Here is a 17,889-nt window from a genome sequence, read left to right as displayed (position 1 = left end):
GGCAGAGCTGAGAAGGAGAGGAGATAGGAAGGGATACCGGAAATTGGAGATGTCAATGTTTATGCCACTAGGGTGCAAACTGCCCAAGCGGAATTTGAGGTGCTGCTCCTCCAATTTCCGGTGGTGCTCACTCTGGCCATGGAGGAGGCCCAGGACAGAAATGTCAGATTCAGAATGAGAAGGGGAGTTGAAGTGCTGAGCCACCGGGAGATCAGGTTGGTTAATGCGGACCGAGCTGAGGTGTTCGGCGAAACGATCGCCAAGCCTACGCTTGGTCTCATCGATGTAGATCAGCTGATATCTCGAGCAGCGGATGCAATAGATGAAGTTGGAGGAGATGCAGGTGAACCTCTGTCACACCTGGAACGACTACTTGGGTTGTTGAATGGAGTCGAGGGGGGAGGTAAAGCGACAAATGTAGTTGCATGGGAAAGTGCCCGGGGAGGGGGTGGCCTGGGTGGGAAGGGAAGAATTGACCAGGGAGTTATGGAGGGAGCGGTCTTCGTGGAAAGCAGACAGGGGGGAGATGGGAAGATGTGGCGAGTGGTGGGGTCATGTTGGAGGTGGCGAAAATGACGGAGGACTTTTTGTTGTATGTGACGGCTAGTGGGGTGAAAGGTGAGGACTAGGGGGACTCTGCCCTTGTTACGAGTGTGGGGATGGTGAGAGAGAGCAGTGTTATGGGGTATTGCAGAGACCCTGGTGAGAGCCTCATCTATAGTATGGGATGGGAACCCCCGTTCTCTGAAGAATGAGGACATTTCGGATGCCCTGGTGTGGAACACCTTATCCTGGGAGCAGATGCGGCGTAGACGGAGGAATTGGGAGTAGGGGATGGAGTCCTTACAGGAAGCAGGGTGGGAAGAAGTGTAGTCTAGGTAGCCATGGCATAGTGGGTTTATAGTGGATGTCGTTCAGAAGTCTATCACCTGCAATGGTGATAGTGAGGTCAAGAAATGGTAGGGAAGTGTCGGAAATGGTCCAGATATATTTGAGTGCCGGATGGAAGTTAGTGGTGAAGCGGATGAAGTCAGTCAGTTGTGTGTGGGTGCAGGAGGTAGCACCAATGCAATCGTCAATGAAGCGTAGGTAGAGGTTGGGGATGGGGCCCTGGTACGTCTCGAACAGGGATTGTTCGATGTACCCTACAAAGAGGCAAGCTGGGGCCCATGCTCATGCCCATAGCTACGCCTTGTATTTGGAGAAAATGGAAGGAGTCAAACAAAAAGTTATTAAGGGTAAGGACCAGCTCCGCTAGGCAGAGGAGAGTATCTGTATATGGGGATTGGTTGGTTCTCCAGTCGAGGAAGATCCAGAGGGCTCTGAGACCCTCCTGGTGGGAGATGGGGATGTAGAGTGACTGGACGTCCATGGTGAAGATAAGGGGATGGGGGCCTAGAGAACGGAATGCACGGAGATGACGGAGAGTGGCTGAGGTGTCTTGAACATAGGTAGGGAGGGATTTAAGGGGATATGTTGGAGTCAAGGTATGTGGAACTAAGTTCAGTAACGCATGAACAGGCAGAGACAATGGGTCTAACAGGACAGTCAGGTTTGTGGATTTTGGGGAGAGTGTAAAATGGGGCCGTGCGGGGCTGGGGAATGATGCGGTTGGAGGCATTGGGGGGCACGGAGCCGGAGTGGATGAAGTCAGTGATGGTGCTTGAGATAGTGGCCTGGTGCTCGAGTCATGGTCCAGGGGTAAGTAGGAGGAAGTGTCTGAGAGTTGCCTCATGGCCTCAGCTTTGTAGAGATCAATGCACCAGACTACCACGGCACCTCCCTTGTCGGCGGGTTTGATAACCCAGTCTGGGTTGTTGTGGAGTGAGTCAATGGTTGTATGTTCAGGGGGGAGAGTTTGGAATGAGACAGGGCAGTGGAGAAGTTGAAGTGGTTGATGTCCCGCCGGCAGTTTTGAATAAAATGGTCTAAATCCGGAAGCCCATAGGGGGGGGAGGGTCCAAGAGGAGGGGATCCGTTGGAGACGGGAAAAGGGATCATCAATAGGGGGCGAGCACTCCTTTCCATGGAAGAATGCTGTGAGGCGGAGGCGACGGTAGAAGAGCTCCAAGTCGTGGTGTGCGCAGAACTCATTGAGGTGGGGACAGAGGGGGATGAAGGTAAGGCCTCTGCTGAGGACAGACCATTTGGTGTCGGAGAGGGGGAGGTCAGGGGAGATGGTGAACACATGGTAGGGATGGGGGTTGGGGCCAGAGGAAGGCAGGTGAGTGGACTGAGGCCGAGGCGATGTCTGTTGGGGCGGTGGTGGGTGGTCAGGGAGGAGGGGGGCATGAAGACTGTAGTGTGAGTGGGGAAGAGCTGGTGTCACATGGTGGGGGATGGGGAAGACCCGGTGAGGGGGACTTTTGTCTACCTTCGATTTTCCAGCATATGCAGTTCCTTCTGAAACAGATAGGACATCATATGATTTTCAGATGAAATGTGAAGGAAGGAATTGCAAATGCTAGTTTACACCAAAGATTGCTAAACACTTTAACTTCCACCCCCTATTCCCACACTGACCTTTCTGTCCTGGACCTCCTCCATCGCCAGAGTGAGGCCCAGCGCAAATTGGAGGAACAGTGCCTCATATTTTGCTTGGGCAGCTTACACCCCAACGGTATGAATATTGACTTCTGTAACTTCAAGTAACCCTTGTTTTCCTACTCTCTCTCCATCCCTCCCCCTTCCCAGTTCTCCGACCAGTCTGACTGTGCCTCTGATTACATTTTATCTCTGTATGCTTTGTTGTCACCTTCTCCGAGCTAACAATGGTCTATTCTACATTTACCTTGATCTCCATCTATTTTCATCTCTAATACTTCCTCATCTCTGTGTCTCCCTCTCCCCTGCCACTCAGTCTGATGAAGGGTCTCGAACCAAAATGTCACATCATTCCTTCTGTCCAGAAATGCTGCCTGTCCTGCTGAGTTACTTCAGCATTTTGTGTCTATCTGTTTTTCAGAACCGTTCTGGCTTAAATATGTGACACATACATGTAGTAGTTTGAGACATCTAGAGGAACAGATGCTGAGAGGTGGTAGTTCCTTTAAGTGCCAGGATCAGACCATATGTCCAAGCCAGTTTTATCCTATCCACCTATTAATGGAAGGGTATTGCAAATGGCCCCCAACTGTACATACATCTGGATCTAATTTTAACTCTGTAGAAATGAATATTTCCCAGTTCAATCTATTGCATTACCCTCATTTTCAGCCAAATTGCTGTATTAATATTAAATTAACTAATCTTGTTGCACAATTAATTTTCATAGTATTGTTAACTGCATGTATAAGAAGATATTTGTTTGACCCATCAGTAATTTAAAAAAAATAGTTTTGCCGAAAATTATCATGTACTTTTAAAGTTTTATGTCAGTTAGGGTTGGATCTACTTGCTGGTCAATAAAACATCAATTAAGCTAATTATCAGTGAGGGTGCAATTAACTTCAGGTGCATGGAAAACTGTTAACATTTATGTGGCATTTAATATTGATATTCACAATTGCAGTTGGACCAGGTGTCAGTTTATGCTCAGGGAATATACTGTAGGCAGCCAAGGAAGTCTATGATTCAACAACAAAAAAAAGCATCTGGATTTTCACACCTTCTAGTGCAGTAAAGACATTCTGTAAAATATCACCAAACTCATAATGAAGGGGTTAAGAAGGAATTGCAGATGCTGAAAAATCGAAGATAGACAAAAATGCTGGAGAAACTCAGCGGGTGAGGCAGCATCTATGGAGCGAAGGAAATAGGCACGTTTCAGGCTATGTCTGAAGAATAGCTGAAGAAGGGTTTTGGCCGAAACTATTTCCTTCACTCCATAGATGCTGCCGCACCCGCTGAATTTCTCCAGCATTTTTGTCTACCTTCATAATGAAGGGGATTGGCCATTTCTCTGAAAATTCATAGATCATTAGCATACAATTCACATCCCTGATTTAATCATGCAAATACTGTTCATTAATCTCAGATTACATTTGAATTACAGGTTCCCTTGATTGAAATGGGATGACCATTCTGTGATATAATGCATTAGCTTTACTGCTTTATGGACACTGATCCCTGTACGAAATAAACCTTGCAACAATTGACTTGCAAATTAGATGTTTTTTGTAAATCGTCATGCTAGATTATGCATAAATAACACGCTTTCTGCCTGGCAATTTATTTCTATGTGTAATACATTTTGAATTGTTAAGTCAGGTGAAGTGTCATTAATGCATTGATGCGTTGAGCCATGAAAGTATGATTAACTCAAAAACTCCTGGTCAGCTTTACAGCAGACGTGTTGGAACAGGATTTGACTCCATTGCCAGCAGTTAGCTCTTTAAGAATGAGGAACTTGAAGGCCCATATTCAACATGGGTGAATGCCGAATTTGTGAACTCCTCAGAGTTGATTGCTGCTGTGTTAGAACATATATCAAGGAACGGCACAGCACAGAAATAGGAGCTTTGGCTAACCATGTCCATGTCAAGCTAAACTAATCTCCTCTGGCTGTGCATGATCCATATCCCTCCAATCCCTACATATCCATGTGCCTATCCAAAAGCCTTTGAAATGCCACTATCGTATGTGCCTCCACCATCACCTCCAGCAGCTATGCCCTCTCGTCCTTGACATTTCCACCCTGGGGAAACCAGGTTCCGACACTTTATCTTTCAATAATTTTATGTACTTCTGTCAGGTCTCCTCTCAACCTTTTATTTTCCAGAGAAAATGATCCACGTTTGTCCAAAGTCTTCTTATAAGTTATACACTCTGATCCAAGCTGCAAGCGGAAACCTCTTCTGCTGCTCTTCAAAGCCCCCACATCCATCCTTAAATGTGGGGACATGATCTGCACACAGAACGGTCAAGTTTGGCCTAACTAAAGTCCTATAAAGTGCACCATGATCTCCAGATTCTGATACTCAAAGTCCCTACATATGAAAGCAAGCACACCTTATGCCTTCTTTATAACTCTATCCACTTGTGTTGCCACTTTCAGGGAGCTAACAAGACCCCTCTGTATGTCAATGGTGTGACGAGTCTTGCCATTAACTGTATACTTTCCATATACTTTTCATCTAAAGTGAAACACATCGCACAATTTAAACACTATCTGCCATTTTATCAGCCCCTTTCTGCAGCTGATCTATACCATGCTGTTTACTTTGACAACCTTTCTCACTGTCCCCAACTCCACCAATGTTGTTGGTGTCTGCAAACTTATGAACCAGCCCATTGTAGAGGCACCAACATCGTGAATCAATGGTTTCTTTATTCAGGCATTATAGGTTAGACTTCATCCGTTGGGCGAAGCTGATTTAAAGTGCACTGTTGCACTGTCAACGAGCAGACAAAAAAACCTAATCTTCTACATTGTCCAACCGAACTCAGAAACCTTGCTTGGCATCAATGCATGCCACAACCTGGGTCTGGTTTATTTTGTTTGACAGGGGAACCAACACAACAGATGCTATCCAACTATAAAGACTTATTTGACGACAAACATGGCAAATTGCCTATGATATACAAGATCATTGTAGATCATACTGTCACCCCAATAGTTTGTGCACCTCACCGCATCCCCTATGGCATGCGGGAGAGAAGACACACCAAACTCAAGCGTATGATCTCCATCGGAGTCATTGCCGAGGTCAGTGAACCCTCAGACTGGGTCTCCACTATGGTCGTCACCACAAAAAAAGATAAGAAAGAATTACGCACCTTTGTCAACCATAAAGATTTAAGCACAGCAAACAAATGCCAACACTATCCGATGAGAGCCACTGAGAATGTAGTGGCGCAGATTGGTAATGCAACAGTATTCTCAGTCCTCGATGCCAAAACCTCTTTCTGGCATATCCCATTGGACCAAGCATCATCTGCCCTAACAACTTTTGCTACACCGTTCGGCCACTACAGGTTTTTAAGAATGCCCTTTGGTATCAACTCTGCTAGTGAAGTCTTTCAGCCTGCAATGGAACAACTATTCGCAGAATATCCATGTTCCATCATTGTTGACGACATCCTAGTATATGGTCACGATGTGACCGAGTATGATGCCAACCTGAAAAAGATATTGAACCGTGCCAGAGACATTAATCTGAAACTCGACCCTCTGAAATGCAAGTTCAGAGTCTCCAAAGTTGCATACATAGGTCATGTATTCACCAGCAATGGATTAAAACCTGATCCACTAAAGACTGCAGCCATCAATGAGCTGCCGGTTCCAACCGACATCACCAGCTTACAATGATTTCTCGGCATGGTTAAGGTTATTCCTAACCTCAGTGAACTTTCCGCTCCCTTACGACAACTGACCCACAAGGACAATGCATGGTCTTGGTACCCGCAACACCAAAGAGCTTTCGAAACTTTAAAATTACAGATAGCTAGCGCACCCACACTGGCATACTTCAATCTCAATCTACCAATCACTATCACCTGCAATGCATCCCAGTATGGGCTAGGTGCAGCATGCCAACAAACAGCCTTTTGTCAATGATGTGATGCCCATTTCTTACGCATTATGCACCCTGACTGAAACTGAACAACGCTATGCTCAGAAGAGGAACTGCACGCCGTGGTTTTTGCCTGTTCAAAATTCAAAGACTTTATCTTTGGCAAAACCTTCATGGATGAAACCGACCACCAGCCGATCCATGCCGATCAAGCCTATCCATGCTGCCCCAGCACGACTGCAGCGAATGATGATGCAGTTACAATGGTTTGATTTCCGCATTGTTTACAAAAACGGTAAAGACATGCACATCGCAGACACGATATCCAGAGCCACGCGAGCCACCACGAACGACACCCGTTTGAACAGGACAAATTCTCTGTCCTGAAGGTCTCGTTTGTGCCCACTGATCACCTGTGCCGCCTTGCCGAACACACAGCTGCAAACAAAACCTCACAGCTGCTGACCTCTGTCATAAGAGGCGGTTGGCCAAACAAGCAGTCAAGCACCCCGTTTGAAATACAACCCTATTTCCTGGTCCGTGATGAACTTGTGTTACTGGACGGAATAATTGTCAAGGGTCACAAGGCTGTCATTCTCCCAACCTTGCGAAACAAATACTATGAGGAAATCCCCGGATGCCACCCTGGCACGGAAGGTATCCTAAAACGAGCCAAGGAAATTATCTACTGGCCCGGGATGACCAAGCACATACATGAGAAAATATAATCGTGCGTGATCTGCAACAGTCAATCACCGCATCAGCAGAAGCAGCCCCTCCTATCCCAGCCAGCTCCCCCTCTACCATGGTCATCAGTGGCTGTCGATATCTTCGAATGGCACGGGAAACATTACCTTGTGTTAGTGGACTCGTACTCTAAATGGTATGAAATGGACTTTCTGCCAACAATCACTTCAGAAATAGTGACCCAAAAGCTGAAAATACACCTTTCTGTGCATGGGGTACCAGTTTGCCTTCAGGCTGACAACATAACTCAATTCACCAGCCAAATGTTTAAAGACTTTGTAAAACGGTGGAACTCGCAACACGTCACCTGCAGCCTGGAATACCCACAGTCCAATGGACTTGCCGAGCATGGTGTTCGGAGCACAAAACAACTCATGGAGCATTCCTATCTAGCTGAATCTGACGTCTACCTGGTCCTGCTGAACCTGCTAAACATTGCAAGAGATAAAATTATCGGCTCTCCAGCCCAGCGGCTGATGTCCCATCAGACACGCCCTCCACTGCCTGTCTCCCAACAACAGCTATGACCAAAAGTCTGCCCCCCCTGATGTAATACAAAAGCGTGTACACTGTAACTGAGACATGCATAAATGTTGTTTTGACAAAACCACGTAAGCCACTTATACAAGGCCAAGTGGTATGACTGCAAACAGATAAAGGACATACCAAACTGGGACACATTTACGGCCCATCTAATGAACCACGCTCCTACCTGGTTGAAGTCGATGGTGTCCTTTATAGACGCAACTGTCAACATCTCCTTCCTGTGAAGGAATGACGTCCGGCATCCCAGGGTCCTGATACCCCACATCTCAAGTTTAAACTAACGCCTGTAGCAGCCGTTCCAGCATCTGCCGCTACCAGGTCCACCCACTCCCCGTGTCGGTCTGTCCCTACGTCCCCTGTTGTAACCGTCACCCCGGGATCCCCATGACGGTCCACCCTAGGTTCCTCTGCGGTCTCTCCACACAGACCCGTGGATTTACCTACCCCAGCCCCCAATTTTTTGAATGAAAAGGTTGATGAGGCAGTCCCTTACTGTATGCGGACCAGGCGGGTCAGCAAGCCACTTATTAGATATGGTGATTATGTTTAACTCCATTATTATTTACTCGTTATAGTTTGAAATGCCTTAGTTGCTTTTTCATTTATACAAGAAGGGATGTAGATTGGTTATTGCAAGTTAGCCAATCAGAATGAATGCTTAGTAATTATAACTCCACCTAATTATATGATTTATAGTGTAAGAACTCGCCTGCTGCCTGGCAGTAGCTGCAGTCGACTGAACATGTGATGTACCGCATATTTGATGATGAACTAGACAATAAAGATGCTTGTGCTTCAACCTGTGTGAGACTGCTGCCGATGCCGCTGCTGAGTCGGAGGCTGCTGCTGCGGGTCTGCGGACGGCGGGGAACCGGGAGCCCGCGGCTCCCTGGAGAGAGACCGCTTTTGGGGGCTCCTGCAACGGCGACTTCCCCCGCCCGAGTTGCGGGGTCGAAGAGCTCCTGGAGCGTGGCCTACATCACTGCCCCGCGCGGCTGGAATGGCCGCGGACTCTGCGAGCGCACACCGGGGGCTCCAACACCAAGACCCGGTGTGCGACCTCACACCACCCCGGCGTGGCTTTAATGGCCGCGGGACAATCGCCATCGCCAGCCGGGGGCTTCGACTTTGACTCTGACATCGGGGGGGGGGGGGGGGGGGGGGAGAGTGCAGTGGAGAGAGAAGTTTTTTTTGGCCTCCATCACAGTTATGTGATGGATGTTTATGTTAAATGTAATTATGTTGTGTCTGGGGTCTATTTGTGTGTATTGTATGGCTGCAGAAACGGCATTTCGTTTGGAGCTCCAGGGGTCCAAATGACAATTAAATTGACTCTTGACTCTTGACTCTTGACTCTTGACTAGGTATTTACAGACTCCACCCACCGTCGCTGGTTTCATTGGAGACCGGCTGCGCTGTCGCGCCATCGGCAGAGACTGGAAGCTGCCGGGGAATCCATGGCAGGATCGCCGACTCATGACCGGCTGAGGATCCACCCCACTGCTGGGCCGACCACAGCCCGCCCGGACGGGCAGTCAGCGGCCAGGGATCATCGAGGTCTGCGCCGGAGAGTAGCAGAAGGATGTCTTCGGGCAGCTGCCTCAAGTAGGCCCACTCGATCAAGAGGCGAGGCCTTCAGCAGCAGCCGGCGGGGTGTCGAGTAGCTGATGGCTGTTGGTTGCTGGGAGGCTCCAGGCGGGCCATGCGGGAGAGAAAGTGAGGGCCAAGGCTGCTGCGCTGCTGTCCACCGCAGTGGGCCAGGGATGCGGGTGGGTGACCCAGGTGGTCTGCGATCGGCTAGAACAGGCATAGGCTGGAGGCGAGTGGCCCAACCCAACGGCGGGGCCCAAGGCTGCGTCCAGGTGCAGTGCAGAGTTGATGGCTGCATCCATAGCATTAATTACCGTAGAACTGGGCTGTCGGCTGCAGACATCAGGTTATCACGATAAAGGCGGGTAGACGGCTGCGTGCACGGGGAAATCCAAAATATCCATTTTGGAACGTCGGGGTCACCAACGTAGAGGCACCAAACATTGTCAATAAACGCTTTCTTTATTCAACATTATATGTGAGATATACATGCACGTTTAGTCCTCTAGCACAAAAATCATTGTTGTTGTTGCTGATGCGAGGCTGTTGCCTTGTGGGATTGAGCTGAGCTCTTGCAGCGGTGGCAGGACACTCACCCGAAGAGAGTAGAGAGCTGGTCAGCTTGAAGACAGAGAGAGAGAGAGAGAGAGAGAGAGAGAGAGAGAGTTGACATGGGGTTTGTTATATATACTAGGACACACCCTTATACCCCATGACAACTCTTCCCTACCATCACCCAGTCACATGACCCCACCCCGATGAGGGATTATGTGAAGAACCCGCCTAGCACGCATGCGCGACATACTTCAAAGCAGCGGTGTGGAATCACAGAAACAAAACAATAATTGAATAAACATTGTAAAGACAAGGAGAACAAAGTTACCATTGATCTCTATAATTGAGGGTGGGAGCGGAGGGCATGTAACCCCTCATCGTAACTCCTCATAAAATATAGATCAAACTTCAAACTGGTAAGTTCTCGTTTAATCTTACTATTTTACTTCGAGGTCACGTGAGTGACTTCGTGAAGATTTTAAAGCTCTGTGATTTCAAACCGTGTAACAGTTCATACTTCACTCGCTGCCTAAGTCATTCGAGGGAGGAAGTATGTTATCGTAATCAACCATGAATCCGTTTGTAAAAACAATAATGGTGTTATTAACAACAACAAGACCAAATGCTCCCCCAGGCTTAAATTATATATTTTTTGCAGATTCTTGTTCTGCAAAAGATACAGGTTCTGTCAGTGATTTGTTATAAACGTTTGGAACGCATACTCCCTAGACCACCCCACTGTAGCCAGTATGTGGTCATTGGCACGTCTATCCTCTTAGTCACTGATGTGGATGCTGTCCTGGTGGAGTAAGATTTATACACGTTAATATGTACTCCAGCGACTCCCAGTACCTGCTTGAGCCATTTGAGATAGTTTGGATCATCACCTGACCATAACGTTTCTAGTGGTTGACCCATAAGGCTTTTTCTCTCCCTCGAGGATTACTTATTGAGTCGATGTAGTTCAATAAGTGGGTCATGACACATAACCGTGGTTCAGGTGGGTATGCTCGGAATTCCATCACTAGACCTGATGTTCCTGGTCTGCTCTGTTTGCCCAGTCCATAATAGTAATGTAATGTGGTGTAGTGAACCATATTGTCCAATCATAGTGGATGGAGGAAACTGGACTCGTTGTGCTGAGACAAGGCTATCAGCATGTCCCTTCAGGGTGGGCTGTTCCATGTTGAGGGACCTGGCTGGTGACCATCCCCTAAGGTATATCAGGTCCACACTGACATCCCAGATTTGGGTGTACCTAGGTCTGGGGGATTAGAGTTGAATATGCCTCTCCTGAATTTGATCACCAGCGGGTGGTACCCTATGGCCTGTTGTCCTGGTGCCCGAGTTAATTAGGCTGACAGAGCACTTCTGGCTGTGTTGATGGCACAGTAGCTGAGTCCTTCATTGTGGTGAAGACCTGCCAGGAACTCCAGTACAGGTTTTGTTGTAGTTGAATATGTAGTTCCTGTATTTGAATAGTATCTTCCCACTTCTTGATGTTCGCCAAGTATGTTCCCTAGTGGATATGCAATGGGATGCTATCATTATGTCGATAGGGCTGTTTGAAAATCCAGGCCCAGCAGTGGTCTTCCCAATTCTGCAACCCAGACCCAGTAAATGGTCTTTTCAAATCTGCAACCCAGCTTAATTTATCGTGGCAAGGGTGGCTTATGCCTGAAACTGGGTGAGTTGATAAGTCTGAGCTATTGGGAAATCATTAGGGTTTTGATTACCATGTCGAGGACCTCTGGGAACCATGACTGTGTGTTTGCGTAGTACCCGACTGATGAGGCCGTAGTACCTGACTGATGAGGTAAAAAAAAGGGGAGAACATAGAGATTAGATTCCCCCCCCCCCACCCCCCCAGTTCAGCGGGAATGTATTCATTGCCGCTGCCTCAAAGTTTGGTTTCATGCGACATACATCGGTACGTGGTGATTCAATTGAAATACAGGGAAATCGATATCTGGTGTTCCATATTGCTTTGTAATTTCAGCAAATACTTTGGTTTAATATGTCTGTTTACAGCATTTAACTCACCTGGTAGGTAAATTGCTGATGGTCGAATATGTTTGACGACATACGGTTACCAATTGTTAAATAAATTGTCACATGATATTGATTTTATTCTGCCCAAGTGGTTGGTATATGCCATCACTGTGATGTTGTTAATTTATAAACGAACATGCAAAATGGTGCACTACTGAATAATATGCTTTTACCAATAGAAAGTACTCAATATTTCCAACTAGGTTTTATGCCCAGTGTCTATAGTGATGACGACTCCAGAGTAGTCCATTTACCACCTGTTCTGGGTATGGGTATTTAGTTTAAACATTATCACCTTAGCTCTAATGGAAAGGTTCAAGTTAAGTAGCTGGTAATGCTGCTACTAACTCCCAATTACTCTTGCAACTAGTTGAATGGTTGGTTGATTGTTACCATTAATTGTTACAGGTTGTGTCATACGCTGACTCTCCTTATGGCAATGTTATAGACAAGTAGGTAGAGTTAATTGAATACCAGATAGTCAATAGTTGTGGATGGTGTCAATGTAGATCTATCTGGATAGTATGACAGAGCCCAGGCTAAATAAGTTTTAGTAGCTAATGCTGCTGATTATCTATTCCCATGGATTGTCCGTCGTTAATATCATACAGGCATGCCATGACGATATGTTCCTTAACAGTGTCAGGGCTGGTTTGAATATCTGGAAACAGATTTAGCTCATATTAGACATTGTCAATAATTTATACTGCCATAGTTACCCCATCCAGGTAAATTGTGGTATCTCCGAAATCTTTATGAATTGGTACTGAATAGTATGCATCTTTTAAGTTGATGTCTACCATAAAGTATCCTAGGAAATCCATGGTGAGCAGTTACAAGTTTCCATAAGTGTGTAACCTGGTGAAAATACTCAAGTGGTTAAGTAAATGATGGTGCGACATTCACCATCTTAGGGTTTTATGGTACCAAAGGTTCATATTAGGCGTCTTTATGACCCCTTGTATATCAATGATGGTGCGACATTCACCATCTTGGGTTTTTTGGTACCAAAGGTTCATATTAGGCTTCTTTATGACCCTTTTTTTTAGTGGGCGGGTAGACCCCTCTGGGGTGCATGCTGGACTGGTGGTAGGTTTCTTAATTCAATTTTTATCCTTGAATCCATTTGGTATATAACTATCAAGTGCGATAGTTCTTCATGTTCACAGCCCAGGAGTGATTCCAGCCCCCCCCCCCTGTTAGTACAAACCCTTCACCTTTTATGTGATGGTAGGAACCATACTTACCTGTCTTCACTGTTGTTTAGTGGTGTGTTCATTTCTTCGGTTTCTGGTTCCTTGTCTGTAGGGATGGTGTTGTTGGGGGATGGCGCATTTTCCATGGGGCCCGCTCTGGACCCTGGCCTGAAAGGGCTTACGGGGGTTGGCATGCGGGCCCTGAGCTTTCACCAGTACCACTAAGTAGACGCCTACTGGTGGACGCGTAGAGGTACTGCTGTCTGATTTTGTGTGGTGCTCATTCCAGGCCCTGCCCTCTTGATGCCGAATATTTTGGATACTTCGTCCAGTTTCTTAGGCTTGGTTTGGTAACTTTGCCAGATAGCAGGATCTGTGGTTGTGAGGTCGGCGTTCTCACACTCCTGTGAATTTTTTAGCATGAGGGCAGGATTTATAACTTCCTTCAAGAAGTTGCGGATCATACTGTGAACAGTAGGGTCAGGTGTTTTGCCATACTACCCTGCCCTTCTGGAATGAGCATGTGAAAAATGATAGCCGACGTCAGGGGTATCAAATGCAATTTAAGATATTTGGGTTTTTTAAATGCTATGCTCAATGTACCCCCAAATAATGGTGGGCACTTTGAGTAAATGCAATTTTGGGGAGGCGTGATGAAATCGAACACCTCATGACTACCTGTCTTGGAGAGGTTTTTTGAAACAGTAAGCTGGCCATCAGTTGAGATTGAAAAGCCATCTCGCAAGTGGTGGAGCCACATAGCGGCCACACCCAGCAGCTCTTCCTGATCCTGTACCTCAAGCATACTCCCGATGTTGTTCAGCCAGTGACCCCTCTTCTTGACCAGCCCAGCCCTGGTTGCCATCGATGCCTCAATAAGGGAGATGGCCAGTGGTGTAGTGCACTGGAGCGGGAGTGTTATGCTCCCTTGGCGAGCTTGCCCCTGCTCCTGAGGCAAGTCTCGCTGGAGTTTTTGGCTCCATGACCTTACTCTCGGCTTGGAGAACAGACACTTACTTGCTCTCGGGCGGTAGTTTGAAGTGCCGATTCCATCTTCCGTGTCTGTCTCCAGCCCGAGGTTTGGTTGCTGACTTTGCTGCTAGAGGCTGCCTGCCATTTTCGGGCGGCATTTTTGCGGTTCTCGGGCGGCGAGTCTCCTTGTCGGGAGTATGCAGGGGTTACCGGCCGGTTTTTGAGTTTCCCTCCAGTCCGCTGCTGTTGGTCAGACAGCTGTTAGCGGACTGGGCATCGGCTCAGTACCCTGACTGTGGACTGCAGCGTGTGCAGTCCCAGTGCCACCTCTCCCCCCTCCACTGACTGAACGCTCCTTCCCTGGAGTCGAACGGGGGCCGCTTCCCTCTGTTCCGCTTTGCTCTCTCCAGTTTCCCCCAGAGCAACAAAAAGGAGCAAAGTTGTAAAATCGAACCTGTGGGTAAGTACTTACCTAACGGTCCGTTCCTTCAGGCTTGTAGCGGGAACGCCCGTACACCCGAAATGCTGTTGAACTGCGTGAACGCTCATGTCGCGCATGCCTGCTGGACGGGATCTTCACGTAGTCACTCACATGACTCCGAAGTAAAATTGGCTTTGTAAAATTGTCAAGTGGTTCTAATATGTTGAATAGTGCTACTCTACAAGGATTGCTGTTCGGTGCGGTCTTGGTGAGCCAAAGAGCCTGTTTCCGTGCTCTATCTCTATCTATTTGATGACGTGACTGTAGCAGGGGTCTAGGTAAAAATAAGACACAAAGTGCTGGAATAACTCAGGCAGCGTCTCTGGAGAATATGGATAGGTGATATTTCAGTTTGTGACCCAAATTCAGACTCTGAAAAAGGGACAGAACCCAAACTGTCACCTATCGATATATGAATAGCAATCCATATATATATCCATATATGTGTGTCTATACAGATATGGATATAGATAGACTCTAAGGAAGGGTCACAACCAACCTGTATATCGACATCCTCTGAAGATCGGTCATGCGTATATAATCTACTTTAAGACACTTATAAATTGTTTTAACTGCATATAAAATGTAACATTTAAAATCCTTTTGATTTTTTTTATGGGGAAGACACATAATTCGCACATGCATGTACCTTTAAGAAACCTGTGAACCATGCAGTATGTCTTTTGATAAATTGTCGTGACAGTAACTGTTGTCAGTTGAAAATCAACTGCTTCCAATAAAGGATATTTTGTAGGGAGCTCTACCTGTGTAACTTGACTTGGTAAACAACGATACAAAAGAGCCCACCCACACTTCACATACTGTCACTTTGTATCACTGAAACATGTACATTTTTCATTGTAATGATTTGCTTATTTGTGATTATGTTCGACAATTAGCACACAGGTTGGAAATATATTCAATACTGTGTAATCATGCAGCATGATGAAAGGACATTAAAGTCAGAAACAAAATGTGTATGGAATTTGAATAGATTGAGCTGTAACAATCTAGAAAAATAAATATGATTCAGCTTATGGTTTATTTTTAAATTCATTTTGGAAATGTATTGCCCGAATCTGATCCTTTGACACCATGTAATACAGAATGACAGCTATGCTTAATTTAAACAATATTTTTATTTTATTGTATCGTTTAGTTAAAAGAAGACTTTTCCACAGTCAGAACCTATTAAGCAATTCCTCTGGAAATCTTTGTGTGCCATAAGCTCAAAAGACCAAACAAATCGGGTATTTGCTGTGTTTATCAACAACCTTCATATTAAATATAAGTGATGAATGAGAGTACCATGAACAAATCAACCCTGCAATAAATCATTCACATAATCCAAGCCCACTGAAGGCCATGGCAATTTGGCAATATAATATCCACAACTAAAGTCAAATTAGTTGCAGTTGCTGGAGAACTAAAATAGAAAGTGCAGGATACACCCAGCAAGTTATGCAGCATGTGCAGAAAGAGAACATAGATTTGTCTTCTGATGTGTTTCAAGACAGAGACTCTTCATTGGTATTTAGTATTGGTGTATTATTGAAACATGTAACGGGATACTGTGATATCCAGTCAAATCATACTAAACATTCAAGCCATTACACAAAGAGAACAGGTAGTGCAAAATTAAATAAACAAGATTGTGAATATAGCATTGCAATTTCAAAAAAAGTGCTGGTAGAAAAGTGTGAATGGTGTAATGAGGTAGGTTGGGAGATCGAGACTACTCCTTCAGTTTATTATGTAATTCTTCAGGTATGAATAGTCCTTGATTATGTTGAGTGCTTTCTTGAAGCCTTGTGAAGTGTATGTGGGGTCGATGAGGAGGAGGTTGGTTTATGTGATGGATTGAGCTACATCCACAACTCTCTGCAATTGCTTTTTGGCCTTGGGCAGAGCTGTTGCAATCCAAACAACATCCTGTTAGGATGTTTTCAATGGTGCATCCATAGAAGTTGGTAAGAGTTGATGGAGATGTGCCAAATCTCATTAGCCTTTAAGAAGTAAAGGCATTGCTGTTCTCGTTAGGCCAACGCTTCTGAAATAGAATTCTGAGGGAACAGGACAAAGTAGATGCTGGAATTATATATCTTCTGTGGGGAAATCTAGGTGGCATCATTTCAGAAATAGGGGTGATCCAGTTAAAATTGATGTTAATGAAGAATTTCTTCTCTGGGTAGTTCAAGCGTCTTTTGTTTGGTTTGGTTTGGTTTAGTTCAGTTTAGACATACTAGCATTGAAGGTTGAAAAGGATATATTTTGGTTTGTACGGCTGTCAACAAACAAGAAGGTGCATATAGAACTGAGATTAGGCAGCTGTGAGTCTAAGAGCAGGTTGGTGGGCTTGTCTGTGTTATTCCTGTTCAATTTTCTTCTGTTTATATTTTTTCACAATTTCACTACATGAAGATTAAAAGTAATGCTAGGAGCCTTTCACTTTGAGGTCTGGTAACCTGCATTTAACTTAATTGTTAGTTCAACTGATATTGAAGTGAAAAGTTGGACAAATATGAGAAATAATTTAACTTTATTGCGAAATGACTTTCCTTCTGTTAGCGATGACACGTGGTTAATCCAGGAATAATTACAAGCATCACAAATTGTGTTCTCTTGTTATGAGTGAGAAAATCACATTGTGGATTTATGATACAAATGTTCAACTTAAATGATTCAAAATCTTAAATTATCTGTATTTGATCCTTCAGGGTTTACAAATGATATTCAATTAATTTTAACTTATTCTTCATTAATTTTGTTTCAGCCTTTTAACTTGGTAATGCAGTCGGCATAATTAATTAAATTCACATCCGCGAGGTCAATATTTATTTCTTGATTCAACCAGAATGAGACATAATTTTGCCTAAGGGCAGATAGAGGTGAGTGAGACTTGTTATTCTTTTTCTTCTTTGACACTTCACCGGCAGCCAGTTCTAACAGACTGTTTGAAGCTCACATTAGTCACCTGTTGGGATATCAACCCATGTGTGACTAACTGCAGAAGTGTGAAATGAACATTTTTGCTCCACTGGCACCTGCTGCCTGCCTTCTTCCATTCCTGTAAGAATGCACTACTTGTCATTCTCAGGAACAGTAATTCTAGTAATTTGTCTAAATCTAATTGTTTCTCCCTGATATATTTACCTAAATTAACTCCATGAGACAGAGTCAAGCAGTCACACAGCATAGTAATAGGTCAGTTGGCCCAAGTTGTCACTACCAACTAAGGTGCCCCACATATTGTCCCATATGTCTACAGAGTATGGACTTTGGTACCCTGAGTGAA

Source organism: Leucoraja erinacea, chromosome 4, assembly GCF_028641065.1.
Source record: "Leucoraja erinacea ecotype New England chromosome 4, Leri_hhj_1, whole genome shotgun sequence".
NCBI classification, from domain to species: Eukaryota; Metazoa; Chordata; class Chondrichthyes; order Rajiformes; family Rajidae; genus Leucoraja; species Leucoraja erinaceus.
The sequence above is the reverse complement of the archived record's forward strand: the minus strand, read 5'-3'. Positions refer to the sequence as shown.